Source organism: Eufriesea mexicana, unplaced genomic scaffold (assembly GCF_001483705.2).
Source record: "Eufriesea mexicana isolate 0111107269 unplaced genomic scaffold, ASM148370v2 scaffold1688, whole genome shotgun sequence".
NCBI lineage: Eukaryota > Metazoa > Arthropoda > Insecta > Hymenoptera > Apidae > Eufriesea > Eufriesea mexicana.
In genome coordinates, this window is record NW_016909774.1 from 235,444 (window position 1) to 261,078 (window position 25,635).

The 25,635-nt window shown below is 40.0% G+C and overlaps 1 protein-coding gene across 1 annotated transcript in view; it reads right to left on the minus strand.

The window, feature by feature from the left end:
* LOC108548569 (neurexin-3-like) overlaps positions 1–25,635 on the minus strand; it is a gene marked incomplete at its 3' end in the record, with an annotated part of 261,403 nt that overhangs the window by 228,795 nt on the left and 6,973 nt on the right.

The window sequence follows — 25,635 nt, forward strand, 5'->3', positions numbered from 1 at the left end:
TAGCAATGAGTCAATTGTTTTTGGACTTTGAAATTGGTCTGCGTTTATCAGCCAGGTCCTTCTAGTGACTAAGGGCCAACGAATCGTTAGTCATCCAACAAATTTAATAAAAACGAATTAACCCCTTGACATACAATGACGTCTGGGAGACGTCATTCATTTCATGTGCCATGTAGACTTTGACGTCTCCGAGACGTCAAGAACTGTCTTCAACTGTTTTAGTCGTGTGTCAATGCTATTTTGTTTAAAAAATTGAGCACATTTTCTAGAACATATGTCTGCGACAAATAAAATGCAACATCTTGCAAAGAGATATACCATGCGTGCATCAAACATAATATGAGAAGTGAAACAACTTTGCAGTGTAAAACATGTCTAATTCCACTTCATATTTCTAGATGTTTTGAGATGTATCATACTTTACAGAACTACTAAATTACTTAATTATTTATTTATTTATTATTTCTTAAATTTCTTAATTATTTAATATTATATATTATAATTCAATTATTTAATATTGTATATGAACTTTATTGAATGTTATATAGCAATCTAAATTTGAAAATAAGATGTTCTGTTTCTAAGCTTGCACATGAATATCCACAGTTGAGCCAAATTAAATGGTATTTTATGGACACGTCCACGCGCATTTCATTTGTATGTCAAGGGGTTAATTCCCCGTACACCTTTCACACAATGGAGCAACGATATATTTAAAACTCGCATAACCTCGCTCGTAACAAATTTCCGTATTCGAGATACGGGCAAAACAGGCATCGATGATACGGATTATTTCAGCCTGCTTAAATCCGGCGCAGAAAAATGAAAGTAAATTCGAAAGGGAACACCGGCAATTTGGCACGAGCCATAGCAGAGCGCTATAAATGCACGGTTCACGCTAGCGCGCTTACGCCAGCACGCTTCTTCATTCATTAGACAGCGTTCGGCGCGCGGGAGTGGCTGAAGAACTTTTCAGCACGCGATGGCTTCGGAAGAGGAAAGTCGAGCAACGCGAAACCGCGAAACGAGGGGTTGCCGAAGGGTGGAGAGCTCGCCGGGCCTCGACTAATTGTGAAACACGCCCTCGGAGCACCGCGACTCGTTGAATTATGAAGAAACTTCGACACCCGTCCCGCGTTCCCGGGCGAATTTCTTTCGCCGCGCGATTTATGGGATATCGGTTCACCCCGATCCGCGGCAAACCAGCTACTCGATCATCCGGGGGTTAATTTGTTCGTCGTAATTGCGCTCGAGATAAATGCAGCCAGGCCCCGTTACGGTCTCATCTGGCGTGCCGATGCCGTGATTCATGACTAATGGTATTTTCCATATTTTCCTTTCCATCTGTGCTTCGTATCGCGTCGCAACGAAAGTGGGTCTGCTCCTTTATCCCGCGGAAATATTCGCTTCCCGGGGTACAGGCGTTATTTTATTATTCCAATTACGCCAGTGCGGGGGTAAATTTACATGCAGCGTTATTACTCGGTGTACATATCGAAATCAGAGGAAACTGATGTCGAGAAAGGGAAAAACACTATCGAAGAAAGTGAATTAAAAATTTCTGTAATTTTCGTCTTATTTTTCTGAAATTAGTATTGGAACCTGGGTTGAGAAGGTTATAGACTACGTTGGAAAATAAAATAATTATGTATCGACGGAGAAGAGTAAGAACTGCCTTCGTACAGTTTTCGGAAGTGCTTACATGTGTCTATGATTATGAAAGTGGTCCAAGTCACTTATATTTGCTTCTGAAATGTTAAAAGCTTCAGCCTTTAAATACATCATAAATTATAAAATTAATTGCGATAAAGCTACAAACTCGATCTAACGATTCAATTCTTCATTGTCTTGTAGGAAATAAATATACTTTATCGTAATACAAATGAATGTAACACGAAACAAATAATAAAATTGTTCCCCTTAAGTCGATGACTTGGACCACTTTCATAATTATAGGCACATATATTCTTACTCTTTGGAGGGGTGAAAATGACCATTGGTCCTTAGTCAAGCTAGGAATGAGTGAGGTGTTTTGAATTCTGATGTTGGTCTGTCTTTATAGGTCCTAGGTCCTTTCAGTGACTAAGAGACAATGGACTGTTAATCATCCAACAATAGTTGAATGATTCTTACCAGTGAATCTGTAGCGTCCATCATTCTCACCCTTGCCACTAGATGGATTCCGATTTTCTAGCAAGTCCTTGCAAAAACCTTCAAATCCTATATATGTATAATTACCCGATCTTCCAATAGTATCCCAGTCCAAGGCTAAGGACCCCCATAAATCTTTCTGATTACTGATCTTAGAAAGCCAATGTGTAGTGAGAAATACCTCATGAAGGTTATGCCAATTTTAATATTGGAAGTACTTATTATATTTTGCAATTTGACGATTAAATATTACATAAATTACCTTGTCTTGTTATGTCATGATAAAGTACCATATTGTAGGATTGTTAGGTGGCAGCAAAACGACGTAGATAAATATAATTTATCGTGAACTAACTCATTCTAGACTACAAAACAGCATTTTTACGGCACTAGCCGACCAGTGTACTAAAGGGATAAAACAGTTACCAAAGAACAAAGTCACTAGTTATTAAAATTCTTTCTACACTAGTGACAATGTATTATCGAAGTACTTGTACGATTTTCTTCCTAGAATTTCCTTATCCTAGGAAAAGGGCTATTCTGCGTGCGAAAATTTAACAGCTAGATCCCAAACTTAATTGAATTTAATTGAATTTAACCGAGCAATACCAATACGTATTTTACTCGCGACAATTTATTTCGAGACCCGTGGTTTTCGAGAGCAAAATTTAGATTGGCAAATTGAAATTCGAAGTTCCAGAACTCTCGTGCCACTGACATGGAACGTCTGGTAAGTGGAAAGTAACGCATCTGCCAGTTAACGTAACGTAATTACCATAAAACGCCGGATCTGCTGGTCTGGCGTATCCGTGAGTCGCGATAATTACGCGATATCCGGCAGATTGGTGTCGCTTAGCACGGTTTTGCTCCATTGGGGCTCATTTGCCGCGCCATCTCGCGCTTCCCTAAATCGACCGTTCGATTTCATCGTAATTTCCAGCAGCGAACGTAAGTATCGTGTAATTAACGCGCCCTGCCTCGCTACTAATTAAGCCGCTTCCCCGGGTATTGAATAATTTGCACGGGTACCGCCACCCGTCTCGTCACCTTTAATTAATGCAACTGTTCGAGAAAATCCTGCACTCACGTTCGGGTCAAATAATTGCTCGATAATCGGATCACCCTCGACGTTTGGTCACGGACGAGATACGGTATAAGCCTAACATCTTATGGGATTTCGCGCCACGCGAACTCGAGTATCGATCTCGGGAAGAACCAGCGATTTTCAGCCCTTTCCCTAACTCGCAATTTCGTCGATTTTCAGTCAACCAGGAGTCCATTTTCGCGTACACCTATTCCTACTGATCCACTCAATGGAAGATTCAATAAATGAAAGCTATTTTCTTTTTTACAATGGAATATATATAATAGTCCATTTAGTGCGATAAGAGATAAATAAACGAAATGATTTTTGAATACCAAAGACAGACTGTAATCCTTTTCGTTTTAATTTTAAAAGATAGGAAATTTAAAATATATAATTATTGCGCGATAAAAATTGTTAGGGGTGTTAACACGCAAAGGGATAGTAGTCAATGGAAATGGTGGAAAAACTGTATAGAACTGGCGATTTTAGGGCAACGCAGGTCACGGGACGTCTCCAGAAAACAGGAGACAAAAGACAAAACGCAGGGGAAGGGATCGGCCCCTCATCCACAGAATTAGAGTTTACTTTACCATTTAATTTTACTACAACAAAAATTAAATTAAACCAAATGATTTTTACACAGCAAAGAAAGACTGTAATCCTTTTCGTTTTAACTTTAAACGATACAAACGAAATAAAGAAATAAATAATTATTACGTGAAATAAAAATAAATGATAAAAATTAAATAATTAAAAATAAATAGTCGTGGATACCCGGAAAATAATAACATCGCCACTATAATTTGAAATATAGTATTTTAGAAGTATTATTTCCGGAAGTATTTATTCGACCAACCATGACAGTCTTTTAATGTTAAAATTAAAATTTTTCGTTATGGAATGAGAATTTATTATCGCATTCACTGGCTGGTTGCAATATCGGTTAAATGCGATAACGGGTTAATAACATCGTCTGCATCGAGGATGTTGCACGAGCGCAGCTTTGCAAGGCTGCAGTTACGTATTGCGTTCTAAAGCTTTGTTAATTACATCGCATTTATCAGGAAGGTGTGCGCGATTTTTCCACGAGCAAGATAATCACCGATATAATTAGCACCGACGGATTTAATATTAATTACTTCGAATTGCTCCGACCGGATTTAGCCTGCTATCTATTCCGCGGTTAAATTCTAATTGTTAACGCGTGGGTGCTGGTCTGATGGATAAATGTAATTTAGAAATATAAGTCACCCGTGCAGCCAAATATTTTCTCAAACACCAAAACAGGAATGTATATATATATATTTTATGCACTTTAATTCCTTCCATTTAATTAAAAGCGTAACTGATAATATTTTTCTCTGAAAGAAGATGCGATATTCTATTAACCCTCTCAAGATGGTCGCCAATTAATCAAATTCTAAAGATGAATGTTAATTGATATATAATAATTCACAATTACCGAACAATGCCTGGAATATCGAAGTAAAATAATTTTACGTCTCAGTTTCCATACGATTTCTTATTTACCATTTTAAAAATATCGTCGACTTTATGGCAGAAAATCTTCGAATTTCTATTTTCTAGAAACGAAAAAATCGCAGAGTGCAAAGGGTTCAATTTTCCTCTTGCCATTTTTCGTTGATATCATTTCGTTACAGAAATGAAAAACACGTATGTATTTATTTTGTAAATGAATTTCGTTACATGCCCAGTCCCCATTAAGTGTCTATAAAAATCACGAATTTGCGATATTAAATATTAAATTAATTTCTAGGACGAAATCACAGCGTTCAGCGTGTAGACCTTGATACCTGCTAGCGTCGAAGGTTCTTGAAGTCCAAAGGTCGTGTTGGTCTGCCACCTCTATCACACCTGTCACCATCGTTGCGTGACCGTAGTTAATTTACAACAAATAGATTTATGGTTATGACGTATTTATCGTCCATCAATTAAGAGAGTTAAATGGACCGTGAAATAATCACGCAGCTGATAAAGGCGCGTTTTAATGTTAAACTGGACGGGTTAAAAATGGCGCCGTACGTTTGCTAGAAGCGCAAAGCTTCAGTGGCAACCACGAAAATGTCAAATATCGATGAAAATGCTCGAAATAGTGGATTAAATACTTCAGCAGATTATCGTAACAGGCAATTTAGAATTCGTAACTCCATTTTCTAAATTTCTCCCTAATTTTGGTACCAAATCGCTTGACTGATGCTTCCACTCGTAATATTCCAAATAAATTTCCACTTCTGGCTTTCTCGTGGTTAATCGACCAACGAAATAACGAAATTGCGAGGTGAATCGATAAGAGAACCCACGCGAAACTTAGTCCTGTATACCGATGTTTACACTGGCGCGGGTGGCCGCGTGATCGAAGAGATCCATAACGAACGATCGAAAGACGCGGAGAGTCCTTTATGCAGAGCAACGAACGATACACACACCGCTGCTAATCCGTATTAATCGGCGACCATTCATTAGGAAGTCAGCGATGGGTGGCCCTTGCCTGGAGGGGGTGCTCGTGCTACGTAGTTTCGCACCTGGCGCACTCTCACGATCAATCGTATCACCCCCACGGTACCCGGCTCGTTTTACCGTAAATCTCTCGGTTAAACTCCGTCGGTGCAGCCGCGGAAGACAATGACCAAGTAAGCTCGAACACCAACGAAATGGCACGTATACGTTCGGGAAAGCAATTAACAAAATACGACCGACCGTTTTATGCGCTCCCACCCCGAACCCCGGTTACCTCGGTTATGAATATTTACTCGAAGGCCAACGCAAATTTCGACGAGTTTGCTCGACGGATTTCGGACGAATCGTCTAGACGATTTTTAACGAATTGTTCGTGACGAAATAGACCAGTGCTTTTTGGGGGGTATAGTATAGTCCGTAGGGAGGGTAGGTTAGGATAGGGTGTAGTCCGTTCAAGGAGAGGAGGGTGATTATTGAGAAAAGGGGAAGGGGGTCTCACTGATTTCGACGATTTTTGAATACGTTGTAAAAATTAATATATGGTATAGATAGTATATAGTATATATATGGTAGATGTCGTATAGTCCGTAGCAAGATTAGGGTAGGATAGGGTAGGGTATAGTCCGTTCAAAAAGATGAGGCTGATTATTGAGAAAAGGGCAAAGGGGTCTCACTGATTTCGACGACTTTTGAATACGTTGTACAAATTGAAATTTTGTACAATTTTTCCTATTTTTCCAAAACACTATTGCTACTACTACAATGAATATTGTTTGTAACTTTTGGGAGGGTATGGTATAGTCTGTAACAAGATTAGGATGGGGCAGGGTAGAGTAGGGTGAGGTATAGTCTGTCAAAAGACACGAGGGCAATTAGTGAGAAAAAGGGGAGGGGTAACCACTGATTTCGACGAGTTTTGAATACACTGTAGAAATCAACATTTTGAAAAACTTTTTTCTATTAAAACTTTCCCTTTTTCTGGCAAGAAACTATTGTTACTATTAGAATGAATATTGCCTATAGTTACGTGTCCGTGGTAGAGTGTTTGTACGCGTTAAGTCATCAATTATTTATGATTCATATAAATATATCGAGTATTATATCGTGTAAGTACTTAAAAACTCAACTAAGTCGATTTCAATAAAAATACGTAACCCAAATCTTACTTAAACCTAACTTAATTTAATGAATTAGGTTTGGGTTAGGTTCTTTCTGTTTCATTTTCCTCTACAAATTATACCTTATTCGTCGTTGGTCGCCCTACTGCTATTCATAGAAACGAGACATAAAGGGTGATTCCGAACTCGCGCACATATAGACAAAATTTACATATTAGCAGCGATTTTTTTCGAGGAAAAATCTCGGAAACTAAGGCCGACTGATGATTATATCTAGATTAAAAAATTTTTCAAAATATTGATTTTTACAAGCTATTTAAAAACCCTCAAAATCGGCGAAACTTCCTCGTTCGTAAATAATTATTATCGTCTATTTTCTTAAGCTTCAGGAACGACTCTTGCTCAGTTATCGTGCTTTTCGCCACCGCTGAATGAACCGAACGATTTTCGAAAAAAAATTCGAAATTTTTACTGTTTCCAAAAAGAATTCGCGATCATAGGGTGCGGGCACTGCGAAGACGGCCCTGATCCGATCACGCGCTCTTCACGTGCAGTCGTATTCGGTATCTCGTCTCGTTGGACGGACTACATATATTATAGGTGCTTCGTTTCGAGTCGTTATCCGAATCCGTTGCCGAGATAGGGCGCGTGAAAGCGGGCGTTTCAATCGCGCAGGACGTTGAATGGCAGCCGAAATTCCTGGAAGCGGCGCGACCTACTTTTTTTCGCGGAAATACGCACGTCGCGCGTAGTAGTAGCAAAAAGACGCTGACCTCGCGCTGTCCGCTGACCAGCGCACCGCCCCAGCCGTTGCGGCAGGTCAGTGAGCGTGGAAGGGAGAGGACCGCGCGCTAGAGCGACAAGGAGTCGCGACGAGCCGTTCCCGACTGCCGCTGCTATACTTTAAAGGATAGACCGAGATCGAGACACGATACGTATTGATACAGACCACGCGAAAAGGACTTATTCTAATCGCGTTGATTAATTTGCGTAAACTGACAGCCGTGCATATTATATTTAAATAAATACATTAAATATTAATTTTACAATATTATTACACAGAGAAAAATTATCGATGAAATATATTAATTATGTTTACTCTCGATGAATTCTGAATTGCAACTGACCTATCCAACTACTCTCCCATTTGTTTTCTATTTTTTCAGATATTATATAAATATATATAGTCTATGCCATACTTCATTCGTTATACGCATACCCGATACATTTTTTTATCAATTTTTTTAGCATTTTTTTCTTACAGCACCATTCATTTTTATATCAATATATATATATTTAAATTTATGCCAATCATTATCACATAAATAATTATACGTTTAATGAACACATAATTATTTAATAAATAAGAAACGTTTAACAGAGGTGAGTTTTGGATAAATTAAAGTATGCGAATGGCCTTCGAAGATCCAAGTATTATAGATCAATGAATTCAGAATGGAATACACTATCTGTTTACGTAACAAACAATATACAGTTCTATTTAAAAAAACTATCGCCCCCTTGAAATTTCGGAAGAAGATCCACCTAGCAAGAATTTTTTATAATTATAAGATGTCACTCTTGAAACAGAGTAAGTTTCGTTCGAAACAATTTTTGAAAGGAACTACTATAGTTTGGAAAATAATTGAGCGCGAAACTACAAATGGGACATCCTGTATATTTAACCATAAACCAGCAACTTAATTTTGTTGCCTAAAATAACTTTTCCATTTGCTTCTAGAAAATATTGATGGGTTTATACTTTGTTTTTGATGGCAATAGTCGATTCGCAATTTCTTCGGAAATGGTATCCTACATTATTAAAATCTTCTTAAATAAACACGAAAATAGATCTTATACACCGAATCGAATTTCCTATTATGATTGAAATTTTGAACGAAGCGTCGGTAGTTTAACTCTTTTTCTCTCGTTTTATTAAATTGGGATACATTTGATAGGAAGTGGATCGGTGCAGCAATTAATGTAAGACATCAAAGGCTAGGAATTCGATACCTAGCCAGCTCTACGTAGCAAGGTTTGGTAATTGGTATCGTTTCCCGAAAATTTCTCTTTGGAAAGCGATACCGAGCTAGGAGCCAAACAAACTACTAAATTTAACACTTTTTAATCGAGATATTAATTTTTCAAAAATATCCCATGAAAAACCTTGCTATAATAATTATCGTCAATTTTGTAATAAACGTTTCGTACTTGCGTATTAATATCCGCCTATTTTTATGCGCAGGATGCATTAATGAAATCTGCACGTAAACCCTGCGAGACATCGTTATAATTATAGCACAGGATTAATGAACTGGCAGAAAGGAACTGAAGCGCTTTAATTAAAGAATTAGTCCGAATTAAATATTAATCCTCCGCGCTCGACGTTGCGCTATAGACGAAACGAGAATAAATTTTTAATTAAAATTTCCCCGCCATTTTTTCACCATTTCTCTTACATCCGAGCTGGAATTATCCACGGCTCTCATTCGGGGGCTGTAAATGAATTCGAAGTAGAAAAACATCATGTCTACGTGTTCGAAGGTTCCCATGCACCAACATTTCTATTTTCCCGCTGCGTCTTAAGACGTAAGCTTACTCCTGTTCTCGGTAAAACTATTCTTCTAACGAAAGATGAAACTGAAGCAGGCACCGTATGAAAATTGCAGAGACGGAAAATGAAAAATTCGTCCTCTCCCTAAAAGCTTCTACAATCTTGTGCCATTTCTTGTTCGAATAAAGCACACCGCGATAGCACGTTAAGATACTTCCTCGAAAAATAGTAATCGCTTTTAATTCCCATCCAGATACATCACGAGAGTCGTGAAACGCAATTGTAATTAGGCCACTCGTTTGTCGAATGAAAATTTGGAAAATTATTTTCAATCTGAAAAATTAAATATCGCAATCGGCGAAGTAGATGTACCGAGACAATCGCCATCTTGGAAGTGGGAGCATAGTTTAATAATAATAATCTATAATCTGCCAAAAAGCAATGACAGTCGATACGGTTCCGTATTACGAATAATTCTTTAACTCGGAATCAAAGTTCGGAGGAACAATGAAAAATGGACGAAAATGATCGGCATGATCCTATTGTAAGAGTAATCCGTTAGCCAGTGCACGAAAGCTGAAAAATTTCGGTGAAAAAGCTTATAAAAATTTCGGTGGCCGGTTGACACGTAGATCCAGTGAAAAATCCAGCGGAAGCATAAAAATTAAATAAAAAACGGCGGCACGGTGTTATCGCGGGTGGGTAAAATATTCATGCAGCAGCGAGGAATAAACCGCGTTATAAAACGCGTTAGGGAAGCGGAAGTTAGCCGGGCGATCGGCGGGAAACCCTTTTATTCCGCGGGGTAACGGTGGCTGGTCGGGCGAGGAAGGAGCCACGGTGAGATTTTAATAAATTCCGATGACTCCGGGAGACGATAAAAGTGGCATTAACGGTGTCGTTCGATCTCATCTCCGATGTCCTCGTTGTCCTCGTCGTCGTCCACGCGGGATTAGCCGAGTAATCTCTGGAAGAGCTTCGAGGACGGGAGTAACGAGATCCCGGGAGGAACGGAGACCTTTTCTCATCTTGGAAGTCGTGCTTCTCGCCGTGTTCCTACCCTCGCGCGGCCATTCTTCCCTCCTGTTTTTCTGACCTCCTCTTCCCTCTCCGGCATGCGCGCAAAACTATCCGATCGGAATAAACCCTCTCCGTCTTCCTCTCCCGCCTCAGCTTCCTCTTTCTTATTCTCCCGTCTTCCGTTCCCTCGTCCCGCTTTAAATGCCAGGCTGCTGTAGGGTTTTTCCAGAAGGAACAGGTGGAAAGGGCCGAGCACTTCCGTGATGGAAGCCCGATTCGACGTACGAGCGTTTAAACGCTTGACCCCGCACGTGTATAATCGGGAATTTCGATAAATATTTAAGGCCCTTTCAGAGTTTCGTCAGTTTCGTCTTGCTACCTCGAGGATCAGCCGAATTATGATTTAAACATCCGACCTTTTCAGCCACGATATTTCCTAACCTTTCCAAAATCCTGGCTGCAGTTCTAATACATTGCGTACTCCATAGAAATTTCTAAGAAATACGCCAGGAACCGTAGGTTTTGACAAGGCAGATGTTAATAACAGATAGCGCGTGAAAAACGAGAAAACTCGTGAGCGGTATGCAATGTGTTAAATGATTTTAACGAAAGTCTTCCTTCCATTCAGTTTCAAATCGATCTGAAGGGATATCGTGAGGTATTAATGAACGAAAGGCACTATGTCGGGTTTCGACGAGCTTCATTATACGAAAGGGGGGCTTGTGCCGAGCTACTCGGTGCCAAACTGTGTCACTCTTAGGAAAAGGTCTATAACGCTCTCTGGTCGCCAACGAACTGATTTTTTCCAGTCCTAGCTCATGCATCGTGGTCCATGACATGGGACCCAGGTCGTAAAGACATAAATCAGGCCCCCATTGACTCGGGAACCTCGATGTCACTAAGAATGGAAACAAAATCAGCTCTCGCTTTATCTTCTCCTGTGGGATTTTTCTCCCGAATGTATGACAACTAATGGAATATATGTACGTCTAGTTTGCCCTGTTTTCCTTCTACACCCGTTCGTGCAAAAGATAAAAAGCAATTTCGTGGAAAATAAAGGGTATTTTGTTCTATTTGCTGTCATAAGACAACGATACTGTGGGCAACTTTCCACTGGAATATCCATTGTCTTATGGTGGGAAAAAGCCCTTCGTTGGATTTTTAGGAAGATATCGCCCAGGTTCAAGGACAACGGTCACACATGGTGATGCTTGGTCCTAAACTCGGGCATCTGGATTGAAGTTCAACCGAAGAGGCTATCTACACTTGAAGACGAAGGCACGATATAAGACAGCTGGGGATGCGATTTTTGAGACACTTTCCTACGAGCCTAGGATGGAATAAAACATTTAGTTGCCAAACTAAACATCTATTAATTAAAATCTCCCACAGTATGTCTAATCGCGTGTTTAATCCAGTTGACGAATAAGTTAGAATTATTCGAAACTGTGCCATGTCGTCTATCCTCGTACTTTCCGCTCGTATTGTCAACCCAAACTCGGCTACTTGTTATATATCTTTGCATCTAATATCTTCCTCGGAGAGAGGTCTGCAAACCGACCCAGTTCTCACGACGCCAGACCTCTAACTCTCTCATAAAACTCGAATACCCCGTGTGCCGGATGCCGCGACGTCGATGACGAAACCGTGAATAATAAAATTCCAGGGAGTCCCTCTTCCTCGCCGTTTGCACAAACGCGTTCTCTTTAAAATCGTCGCAGCAAGGCCGATAATCGAGGTAAATCCTCTCGATACGAGCGGAATAAACACGCCGCGACGTGGTCCCTTTGCCACTTTGAGCGCCCAATAAAATAAATTACCGGGGGGCGGCTTAAGTTCGACCCTGGCGACGCGCGAATAGAAGCGTATTCACTTGGACCCGGCTCGTTTAATAAATCTCGATGGATCACCGGGATAAAAGTGTACTAAAGACGTCGTTCGATTTATTCTCTGCCTCCTTCACGTTGTATCCTCCATACATCCGCCGGATTATCGAGTTAATCCCGTGGACGTCGTTCGCCGGAGCGGACGAAAGGAGTTCGAAGATGGCGGAGGGTGAGCCAGGGCAATTTTCAATAAAGCCGATTTCCAACCGCGTCCCGACCACCAAGGCCGGGATATTCGATCGATCTCCCGCGGGAATTACGACTCGATCGAAAATTAATGGAATACGCGTCGGGGCAGAATTTTTATTTCCTTCCTTTTCTGTTTTCCACGCCCATTCTTTCCACCTTTCCCATTCCTTTTCCAGTTTTTCGCCCAGGATTTTTCGTATCGAAGGAAAGCTATTTATTCGACGTTGCGTTTGTCACGAGACAATTACGGTGGTGTAAGGAAAACGACGTTTGGCCGACTCTCGAATAGAGTCTAACGCGGGTAACTACGTATAGCTATGAAGGTGGAGGATGAGAGGGACCGAGTGAAAATAACACTACGTTTCCTTAGTAGGACTTTATTATGTGCGGTGGGCCAGATGCGGAAAAACTGAGGACTAGATTTTAGAAAAAGGCCCCTTTCGTTGGAGAGGCGTAAACGAACTGACCCTTTTTCGCCGCTCATTAGGCGTCGAGGTGGTCCGCGAGTCATGGGGCCCTGGTCGTAAAGACATAAACCAGACCCCCATTGATACAGGACCCTCGATGTCCCGAAGGAGTCGAAAATATTTACAAGGAACCTTGGTTTTCCGCATCTGGGATGTGTCCCTACAGCAATGCAAGGTCTCGCAAAAGTATAACAGATGGAGTTGTACTGTGCACAATTTAATGCTCTATTTATGTCCTCCTGTGGATATATGCATTTACTGACAAAAATTAAGAAACAGCATAATCATTTGGTAATTTGGCTATATATTCTCTATATCCTATGACACATAGGTTGAAACTAAAAATGGCATAATAAGATAACATTCCATACATCACTAAACAACGAGTTTCTTTTCGAACACACTTGTAGAAGAACCATAATTAAATTAAATCCTAGAAGATAGAAAATATACAAAAATTCGCAAATGAGTACGTTGTTTCTTAACATACTGTCAGTAAGTGTATATGGAGGACTGTGTGTTAGAGAAGGGGTATGTTTTAGGGAAATATTGGTTGACACAGGATTGGCTATCGATGGACCTTGCTCTGTTTCCGATGAATTCTCTCAGGTTTGGAGTTTGTATATATTGATATAAATCGCGAATGTAATTCTTATTATTCAAGTTCGATCACTGGATTACCGAAAAATTCTAAAACGTCAGAATAGATTTTCCCTACTGAAAAGGTTGACAGCACTCTCTGAACTTCGATGGACGACGTTCCTTTTATAGTCAACAGCCGATTGTTGTTTAAACCGAACAATCTGGGAGATGCTGAATCGTTCTGCACTGAAGTTGCAACTCGCTCTTCTTGGCCGAATACCGGGTGGATATGATCTCGTTACAATATTAATAATATTAACGTAATAGGAAAAGGATCGAAGAGATGACAAGAGGCATCCGTTGAAGGAGGACTGACTCTTGAGTCATTAGTGCATTTCAGACGATAAGATCGGCTTCACGCGTTCGTCCTGGCCCTTCTTTCAGGCCGTTTCATGGTACGGTACATGTCGCCAGGCTCGGTTTCGCGGGATCTTGTTAACGGAAGGAAGTTTCCGTGGAACTCGTTAAGCGAGTAAGAAGTTGAACGAAATTCCGGGAAAATAAGATGCGATACGCCGCCTCAAAGTTCCATCCCGTGAAATATTACGTATTTCCGTCATTAAAAGTTCGATTCCCGGCCTGGGACGTCGCGAGGACGTTAAATCACTCGTGGCTGCTGGGTAATCAAGGATATCGCTCTGGGATCCAATTAGAAACTACGAATTCGACGGTTCCGAGGGTGAAGGAAGATGGCGGAACGTCATATCCGTAAACTTGTGGAATTTCTTTTGGAATCATTTGTATGCAGCGCGTTATTTTGCATCGTGCCTTTGTCGTTTGAAGTTCGATTACTCGTTTGGAGTAGATCAATTTCTTCCAGAAGCTCATCGTGCAATCGATTCTCAGTAAGCGAATTTACGAGAACCTTTATTCGAGATAAAATGTTTACCGTGTTTTCATTCGAGTATAATATTCACATATTTGCGAATTAATCACTGGAATGGGACGAGTAAGTAAAATTTTCCGTCCTCGTAATTCACCAACGTTATAATCTCATAACCACCCCGTTTTGAGTAGCTTAATAAATTGCCCGCAACTTCTTCTGGATACTAACTTCCATGCTCCTTCAAGAGCACTCAGCTTTTCTCGTGCGTTCCAGGCTTTAGTTTGTAAGTCGTATTTTTATTATTTTGAGCTTGTAGGTAGAATTACCACTCCAGTAAACGATTATTGTAGTTTAAGAGATATTTTTGACGTCTCTATTGTTAAATCTCGTAATCGGTTAAGAAATCTATTGTAAATACGGTACATTATGTTATACTAATGGGATTCTTATCGTAAATAAATAAATAAATAAATATCCCAAGAGGAGACATTGTAAAATTCCATTATCAAAATGTAAATAAGTAAAAGAAATATCGAATTTAAAGTCAATATCGATCAAACAATTTTCGAACTTTAATTAATAAATCGATTGTAAACACTGTACATTATGTTATACCAATGGCTTCCTTTATTCCTGTACATAAATGAATAAATAAATGCAAACGATTGTTTTTGACATCTCTATTATTAAATGTAATTAGTTAAGAAATCTGTTGTAAATACAGTACATCATGTTATACTAATATGCTTCTTTCCGGAAATAAATAAATAAATAAATAAATATTCCAAGATGAGACATTGTGAAATCCCATTGTCAAAATGAAAGTAAAGGAAATATCGAATTTAAAGTCAACATCGATCAAACAACCCTCGAACCTTAATTAATAAATCTATTGTAAACACCGTACATTATGTTATATTAATAGGTTTCTTTCTTCATGTACATAGATAAATAAATAAATGAACATTGCACGAAAGACATGGTAAAATCCCATAGTCAAAATGAAAGTAAAAGAAATATGGAATTTATAGTCAACATCGATAAAACGACCCTCGAACTTTAGTTAATAAATCTACTGTAAAGATTGTACATCATGTTATACTAACGTGCTTCTTTCCCTAATAAATAAATAAATAAATATTCCAGGAGGAGACATTGCAAAATCGCATTATCAAAATGTAAGTAAGTAAAAGGAATATCGAATTTAAAGTTAACATCGATGAAACAACCCTCGAACTTTAGTTAATAAATCTATTGTAAACACCGTACATTATGTTATATTAATAGGTTTCTTTCTTCCCGTACATAAATAAATAAGTTAATAAATATTCGACGAAAGACATGGTAAAATCCCATAGTCAAAATGAAAGTAAAAGAAATATCGGATTTAAAGTCAACATCGATCAAACAACCCTCGAGCTCTGTCGATTGAATCCTCTTTTCGACACCACGTACAATCACGAAATATACCCTCTACCCAACAATAAATCCAGTGCTTTAAACCACTCGAAATCTCGACCCTAACATCGATCCCCATGACGTCAAAAACACGACGAGCCGATCCACTCGTGAAAACCATTCGTCGACTCGGTTTTTCCGCATCGACCCACAAACCCCGCGAAGAAATTCCCACTTATCGTTCGCCCCTGTAACTTTTATCAAGCAGCTTCTCGTGAACGACGGTCATCGGGGTCGGTGCATAACCGGCGTGCGCGCAATATCGCGGCCGATTTCGATAGAAATGTTTAGCCCTGATCGTTCTTATCTGCGTGCACAGCGGCTCGTAAACAGCCTTTCTGCTATCTCACCCGGCAGAAAAGTAGGATGGGTCCTTCTGCTCTTCCTCGAGAGCTATTCGCGCGTCCCGTATCTATCGACCTGGCGCTTCCCCCCGAGAAACGATCCCCTCTGCAACGCTTTCTACCGCGACACGTCGCAGATACGCGAATGATATTTCTACTTAACGTCCCGCGTCGTTCCAACGAACGAGAAATGAAAAAGGTGACAACGCGAATAGAAGGAAACTCGGAAACGACAGGGGCCAAGGGGTTGCCGAATTTCGACGCGATACAGGGGGCGCGGGCCCTCGGGAACGGACGCGAAAATGCCTCGACCCGTGGCACAGTGGGGAATTTCGCTGAAAAGCTGGCCAAAATTCAATTTTTCCAAGTGCAAACCTGCATTTTCCTCCTATACACGTTTGTCACATACATTTCGATGCATCAAACGTCGCATGGAATTGTGCAATATAATACTCGCTTACCGAGATTCGACAAAATTTCGAATGAAATGAAACGAAGAAATTAAAAATTGAAACATCTTCACTGGCAGTGATGGAATTGATTCTCATTATTCAATCGATAACAAGTAAAGATGTTATCCTTATGCCTCGTTGTTTATGCAGCAAGGGTGCAGTTTAATCTACGGTGGATAATTACAGGCATTAGGCAAGTCACTGTAATTATGTCACCCATGGTCGCTATCGCATACATTAACGGAATAATTATTCCATTGCGTATAAATATTTTACCGTAAAATTGAATACTGTCAGAGCGAAAATAAGTTTCCTTATCAGTGGAATAAAAATTAAATAATACAAAGTCCGTATATAATAATTAAAATAAAAAAGAAAGGAGTCTGGAAGAAATTTCTTATTTCAATAAAATATAAATTTTTAAATATTGTTATAGATAGCAATTGGGGCTCCTCTTCTATGAGTTCGATCACTGAATTGTTAAATATTTATTAATTTGTACCCTAGCTAAACGCTGTCAACTCAACTCACTGAACTTCTGTGGAAGACGCTCCTTTTTATTACTATGTTTTAATTACTATGTTCAGGAACATATAATAACATATAATACAATTAAATAAAAGCAGAGAAATATGTACCACATCGTCAACTTTCATAACCTAACCTAACCTATTTATTATTTTTGACATCGGATTCTTGTCAAATATAATTCTGCACGAAAGCTTCCATATTCGCGAAATAATTTTCGAACTTCCAGTGTCAGGGTGCAAATTTTGATCGACGTATTCTGAAAAGTAACATAGTTCCACGATTACCTCGAGACGCGTGTATCAGGATCGCTATTATTAACAAAGTTTGCCAGCGTCTGAAATTTCATTCGCTCCATGGGCTTAAGCGGTATCAGGTGTTACAGTGTCCATGTACGCGATTTATGCCATTCATCGACGATTTGGAATACGAAATAGGGTGTCCAGAGCTCGGTGTACAGCGGTGTTCGCTATTTCACCGCCTCTTAACCAACACTCGTGCCTCGCAACAAGCCGATTTCAGCGCTCAGCCTTTATTACACGACGGCAATCGCGGCTCTCCAAGTTTCCCTCTGACTTGTCCTCACGGCCAAGTTTCCCGCCAAACAACAAAACACGAATACTCGTTTGCAACTCCAAGTAATAATCTGCAACCTTTCTAATCGCTGCTTGCCCTACGCGAATTTCACGAGGATTACTATAGGGACAAAACTCCATGGGCAAAAAGCAATATTCATTGAACGATAGAAAATAATACTTCAACTGAATAATAAAGTTGACAAATAAAAATTCGATATATCGGTGAATTTAAAAAATTCCACCAAAAAATACCTACATTTGCCTTTTTTCTCCCGGATATATTGGATCTAGTTTAAAATCGAACGAATAAAAATAGGATGGAAATAGGTTATCAAGTAGTATTGGAAACAAGGAAAACTATTGTACGTGTATTCAAAATTGCTTGCACAAAGGATAAAAATCGCGGTTAAAAAACCTGGTCAAACTTTTAACTTTGTATAACATATTTGACATAAACGTGGATGGCAAATTCATAAAATTGGTTTGAAGTTAATTTAATTTTCTTAATTCTTTCGCTACTATGGATGACTATATTTATCGGTCATGAAACGCAATTTATACACGATAGATGACTATAGTCACCAGTCACGAGACGTCATCTACACACGACGGCTAACTATAGTCACCAGACATAAGACGCCATTTACATACGACGAGTGACTATAGTGATTGGCCCCGAAACGCCATCTACATACGACGGATAACTATAGTCACTGGTCACGAGACATCATCTACACACGACGGATGACTATAATCACCGGTCACGAGACGCCATCTACACACGACGAGTGACTATAGTGATCGGCCCCAAGACGCCATCTACATACGACAGATGACTATAATCACAGACCACGAGACGCCATCTATATACCACGAGTGACTATAGTCATCGGCCATCAGACACATTTACACACAACGAGTGACTAGAAGCTTCCTTCTACGGTGGAGATTTCGCGGCAGAGACGCTTACCTTAGCGAAAGCATTAATTATTTCTTGACATCGTTGTTTCCTTCAATTTTCAATATTCCACACCAGACTACTAATCCATAATAGACATACTAAATATACTATCCACAAATTACAATATTCGAAGTGACACGACGAGAATAATCCCATTTCTATTGCAATAAAAACCAATGTCAGACTCGTCAAAACTTCCTACACGTTGTCAGTGACAGAAACAAAATATCCGAAAGAATCCAATAGTTGGAGTGTTAAAAGAGCGCAGGATCCAAAGTCGTAGCGCGATTATCCGACAAAATTGACATCATCTTCGTCGCACATTCCCTTTTAATATTAATCACAGCTAGGTAGCAGATGAATTGATACTCTATCAACGACAATCGAAGAGATTAGCGAAATATCGGTGAAATCAATTCATTAACGTTAATACGATCCCCAGGAAGCGAAGCAAATCCTTTTGAATAGGCAGCCCGATCTCAAAGGCACGCTGATAACCGCAAGGCTCGAACCGTCCCTTCGTCAGAGCAACGAACCACCGAAGTAATACACTGGTCAAGCCGAATATACATGCCTCGATCGATATGATTCAGCGGGATCTTGATCCCATCGAACGAGCACGAACCATCACTGATCAAGCTTTCCCACATGACCAAAGATTCCGCCTGGGGATTCTCGAGATCGATGCTCGAAAGTCTATCGGTTCAGTCTCGATGCGTCCATTCATATTTCGAGAAAATGCCATTGCCATTACATTGCCGTATCGCGATTTCGCCAAGTTCTGGACCAGCTCTCCGTATGCAGAGAGGATACAATGGTTCTTAGATTCGTTTCTCCTATTTTTCCCTGTTTCATTCTTCGGCCAAGTTGGGAGAGATACTTGGTTCTTGGTTGTGGAGTTCGTTTCGTGTAGTAATATTTGACGAAATATATTTTACAACGAATAGTATAGTGTATGCAAGCGTATTTCGAGTTTCGAGTTACGTGCTTGTGCTACGTAGCTGACAAACGTACAGGGGTCTCAGACATTGTCCCTATGACACTGTGGTCCTAGATCTTTGAAACAGTCCTAATGAATCACTCAAACTGTAACTACAATATAGCCATATACTTAGCTACACTTGGACCCATGACGCAATAATATCAATAAACCCTCCACCAACCAAAAACTATTATCCCTGACCTTGGCATGAAGGGAATTTCTCCTTCGTTGAGGAGGCGCTACTCTTCTACATGGAGCTTTAAAAGGGCCCGTTCTGGAAGACAGAGTCAGCTGTCGAGCTGCTAAGTCAGGTATTAAGTTGTTAAGATAGTCAGTTGGAGTTCCATAGTTGTCAGTGATCTAGTCAAGAGTTAGTCGAGTTACAGTTACAGTCGCAGAGTAAGATCTTGTCAGAGATTTGCTAGTAGCAACGTGGCTTCAGTACCCTGACAGTAGCTTGACAGAAAATTGCATTAGAAAATTCAAACAAAGCAGCACATCATTTTATGATTTTAACCCGTCATTCAGTGACCCGAAGCGAAGATCTACTTTCACTCAAATGCATCATCGAAAGAGTTCACGAAAAAATGACGTGTGTCAATTTACTTGAACCTTTGTCTATCGTATTCAGAAAATTGTACGAATTTTAATTTAATACGAGAAGAAGGAGATCGTGAGAAGAATTTTCACGTACGTTTTCCCACTTCCTGTACAAGGAGCTTCGCAGACCAACGAGATAATTCAACGTGCAACTCTCGCACCCTTGAAAAGGATACCAAAATATCCAGAGCATTTGGCTCTAAAGCGAGCGTGTATTTGCGGGAAAAACTCCCCCTGGGATCAAATAACAATTAACATCCGTGAACGGAGAAGCCGCGGCCGGATAAGCCGAAACGGAACAGAGGGAAGTAACACGTGGCAACAAAAGGACCTCTAGACCATTAAGTAAGCACAATTTCTCGACAAAATACTCGCCGCTGAACAGTATCCCTCCGGAGGAACGGTAAACAGCGCGCATTCACCCTCCGGTAGCGTGTAAGCTCTCAAGGTCAGAATTCATGGCAGAAAACGAGCGGAAGCTTTTCCCAGGGAACAAAGGAAGTCCCTTTTCAGTTAGACGGTCCGCGTTGGTCAGAAAGTGTCCGAGTGGCGGAGTTCGCACGGCCGCAACGGAGCGTGGGCCGGTAAAACGGAAGCCTGGATAGCCTGGTCCACCCGTAGCTTCCGCCAGGGGATGTCCTCACGTGTCGTGTCGACGTGACGCAATATACATGCTAATACGGCAGCTTTGGCCGCTGTACGAGCCGCAGGGACGTCAGGAAGTGTCCTTTGAGATGGTTTCGAAAGCATCGGGAGACATCCTGCGCCTTCGAGCGTCCTTCGTTCGAGCCAGCTCTAGCCTTTTGCCAACGGCCACTCGATTCACCACACTTTCCCCGTTATTCTACCTAATTTCGTCCGGATTCCATGAAAATTTACCACCGAATCAAATTAATTTCCTTCGAATTCCATACCCTCGCAAGTAATCTCGTTTGGCAGAAATTAGCTCGCGGTTCCACTGTTTCTTTGTCGCTATCGCGTGGAACACTGGTCGAAGTTTGGTACCAAAAGCTAGTTGATGAAATAGATCGGCAATTTTTGAGGGTAAGGTATAGCGAAGGGTTGAAGATTGAAATTATTTTCGTGTCAGAATTTCGATGGTAAAGAATATTAGGAATTTTTGAATCTAGAAGCTCAGCGATCACATTTCTGCTATCCGCTGCCAAAAAGTGTCAACTAAATGATCAATAAAGTCGAAGTAACTATGCGATGGAAATTTCCCGACCCGTGTCTTGGCAGTTACCCTTTGTCAAGCCTGTATTCGATTAAAATAAAACCATATAAAAATTTATGGAGGTATATTTTACGATTCGATATGAAACGGAGGCTGGGGGATGATCGTATTGCTTGACATTCTTCGTCGCGACACGAAAGAAGCACGACCGAATGTTTATAACCGTGACTCTCGAACTATTAAAATATAAATTTCGCTAAATAGTACGATCTCCAGGGTCTTTAATCGAATTTAGTCGCTCTTCGTTGGAAATTAGCTATTTTTAGACGCATTTTAATTTTTCATACCGAAGAATGCTTGCATATTCATGAACGTTATTCACATTTACCTATAATCGATTGTACCGCAAATTGGACATAGTTTTAGAGAAACTTTTATGAAGGAACAAGCGAAGCGATCGACGATATTTCCCCTAGCGAAATTGATGTGTAAATGGCGTGCGTAAAATAAGCAAATGCCGACGTACGTGTAATTAAACGTAACTACTCGTAATTTTGTTTACCGCTACGAACGTTCGCTCCCTCTCTTTCTCTCTCCAGTATTTTCATAGCTGTAATTACAGTATCATGTGTAACTACTTTTTTGCATACATAATGGAAAAATCCATACGCTCGTGGGGAAATAGTTGAAGTAAGTTGTAACCGCAGTATGTTAATGGGGAGAGAGAGAGAGAGAGGGGGAAAAAGGCAGTATGTTAATGGAAAGAGAGAGGGAAAAAAGGCAGTACGGAATGAAATTCCAGAGGAATTTGGAATATTATTCCACGTTTATTTTTCCCTTGTATTCCACGGATTGCAAACATTTTCTAAACGCTGCGAATCGCTGAAATCGCAAGTGAATATCGAGCCACAAGGAATGTCGAATATTTCTTATTTCGTGAGAGAATGAATAATTTAATCTGCCTCGTTACTCGCTCATGAGAAACATAACACTGCTCGAGTCACTGCAGAAATTTTCCAACCCCTATTTCAACTAAAAACTCGCCTAACTCTTGCCACCCTATATATTCCCAGTCACTGGAATCGTCTCTGGAATCACGTGGCAATCGGAAGAATCGATCAAACACACCCCATCCATTTCTAGATAATATTATACATCACTCTTTCACCCTCGACTCTAATGCCATCCGGTTGACGGACAGAGCCTCTCAGGTGGAAGAGGGCGTCGGTGGTCGGGGTGCCAGGTGAACCGACAGGTGACGACAAACGCTCGCCACCGTTCGCCGATGGCCGCGAGCCTTGGGTGCTACTCTTGGGTGCTACTTCGAAGCGTCACCCACCCCTAGTCTTTCCTCGGAATAACGCGATAGCGCTCGATGTCGACGCGATAAGCGAGCGGAGAAAGTCGCGTGCAGCGCCCTCGCGAAATGAGCACTTGGACCACCCGCGGCGACTATTGAATTTATGATTCCTCGGTGGCCGTGATATCGAGACAAAAGAGCTGGTTAAAATGTATGAATAGCTTCATCGCTACGTCCTTCGGCACGGTTTTCTTCCACCGTGATTTATGATAGGTGTTTAGGCTGATTTGCCCCACCGGGCTTTCCCCGCTGACACGTGAGACCACATTGTGCGATTCTTTTGATAAATGTCCTGACTTTACCGCTCACGCAGATGTTTATCTATTCAGGATTTATTTAATTTGTGGATCAGATTAGCGTGATACAGGCGAATCGTTTTTTGAGATTTGAAGAATGGAGAATTTTGCGTTGCAATTTTGAGGAATGTTGTTTGATAATTTAGTATTCGATATTTGATTATTTTTGTAGAGATAAAATTAAAATTTGGAGTTGTATAAACACTCAGTTTGGAGAAGACTGCAATAATTTTTGTATGCCGGATAATTGACTTTATGCAGGATATATGACCTTTTCACTTTAGGGGCACGATTCAGAATGAATGACTGACTAGCATCGACGTGCAACCATCAATCAGAGCGTTACAGATGAGACAATGATGACATCTATCGTTCATGGTTCATATTTAATTTATTCTATTACTGTTTTACAGATTAGCGAGATTCGGGCGAATAGCTTTTTCAGATTTGAAGAATGTCGGGAGGATGGAGAATTTTGCGTTTAAATTTCGAGGAATATTGTTCGATGATTCCATATTCGATATTTGATTATATTTTAGAGATAAAATAAAAATTTTGGACTCGTGTAAATACTCAATTTGGAGAAAAAGACTAATAATAATTTTAGTCCTTGATTTTGGTATTATCTTTATCACAAATGAACTATTGACAGAACCAGAATAATTCGCATCTTCGACTGAATTTTCCCATAAGATAAAAATTTTGGACTCCTATAAACACTCAGTTTGAAGAAGAAGAGTGGGAATTATTTTAAAATTCCTGATTTTGGTATTATCCTAATCAAAAGTGAACTGTTGACAGGACCAAAATAATTCGCATCTTCGACTGACTTTTCCTATAAGATTAAAATTTTGGACTCGTGTAAACATTCAATTTGGAGAAAAAGACTGAGAATAATTTCAGTCCTTGATTTTGGTATTATCTTTATCACAAATGAACTATTGACAGAACCAGAATAATTCGCATCTTCGACTGAATTTTCCCATAAGATAAAAATTTTGGACTCGTATAAACACTCAGTTTGAAGAAGAAGAGTGGGAATTATTTTAGAATCCCTGATTTTGGTATTATCCTAATCAAAAGTGAACTATTTGACAGGACCAAAATAATTCGCATCTTCGACTGAATTTTCCCATAAGATCAAAATTTTGACTCGTATAAAGACTCACTTTGAAGAAAAAGACTGGGAATAATTTTAGAGTCCATGATTTTGGTATTACCCTAATCAAAAGTAAAGCTACGGTCAATTTCGAATATCAATTGACAGGACCAGAGTAATTTTCATCTTTGACTGAATTTTGCAGTGTTGGTGACACGTTGAATCACCGAGGCGTGTATGATAAAACGCATTAGTAGGAAGCATTTCGTGTGGCAATTTAGCAAAGCAAGGATAATCGGAGGGTCACCATCGGTGTAAACTAAATGCATGTCTATGTGGCTATTTAGGTAAGACTAGGTCAACTCTTGGTCCTTCGTATCAATCGCAGTTGCAAATCGACGCAGTGTTTAGTCGCTAATTTGCATACCTCCTGAGGTACCAGTGCCAGGTACCGGTGCATTTAGAACGAGAATTGGATACAACAGACTTACATTAAGTAATTCCTGTGTCCAATTTACCAAATTCTGTACCATTTTGTGCCAATACCCGACGATCTTCCCACTAATGAACAGAGCACATGAATTATCATTAAAATTATACTCCAACTGTCCACGCAAAATCTGGCAAGGAATAAAATTTCTATTATAAAGAAATCAAAGAAATTAAAGAAATCAAAGTTTGTTGGATCTTTAGTATCGATGAGGATCAAGTACTGCAGGAATAAGCAATGTAATCAGCCTATTATATTTGTAAACTTTATAATTGCTCTTACAATGACGATTATTACACGATGACTGCTATACAATGACTGAGAACTCGTTAGACAATCGGTGACTCATTCTAGACGTGAACACACGCATACACACATCCACACGCACACGTTACATTTAAAGAAATTTCTGTAATCGCGATTAGTATGCTAAATCGGTAACGATCCTACTCAATTTGATAGAATTTAGTATGGCAGTGGAATTAAAAAGGGAGGAACACTAATTATAAAGAGGGAACGCTTTAATAATTGGCAACTCGATCGGTGTGTGCTGTATAAAGATTGCTTAGAGACTGATTCGTTTGAACGAAGGAATTTGGCTGGCGACCAACACGTACGCAATCATACATCAGTATGTAATAATCAAAAACATTTTAACATCGACGTCATATGTAAGATGTCTCGACTTATGTCTTTAGCGTTCCAACACAATTCCCTCTTTCGGAGTAATTTAAATTTTGACAGCATCCTGTCAAGATTATTTTGTAAAAATAATATCCATCATTGCAAGATATCTCACCGTCGTTGGAGCCTGTTTTCATCCCTATAATCGCCAGCGACTAATGATCCCGCCGTAAGAAACGCACTATCTCTTAATTTCCATAAAAACCACGAG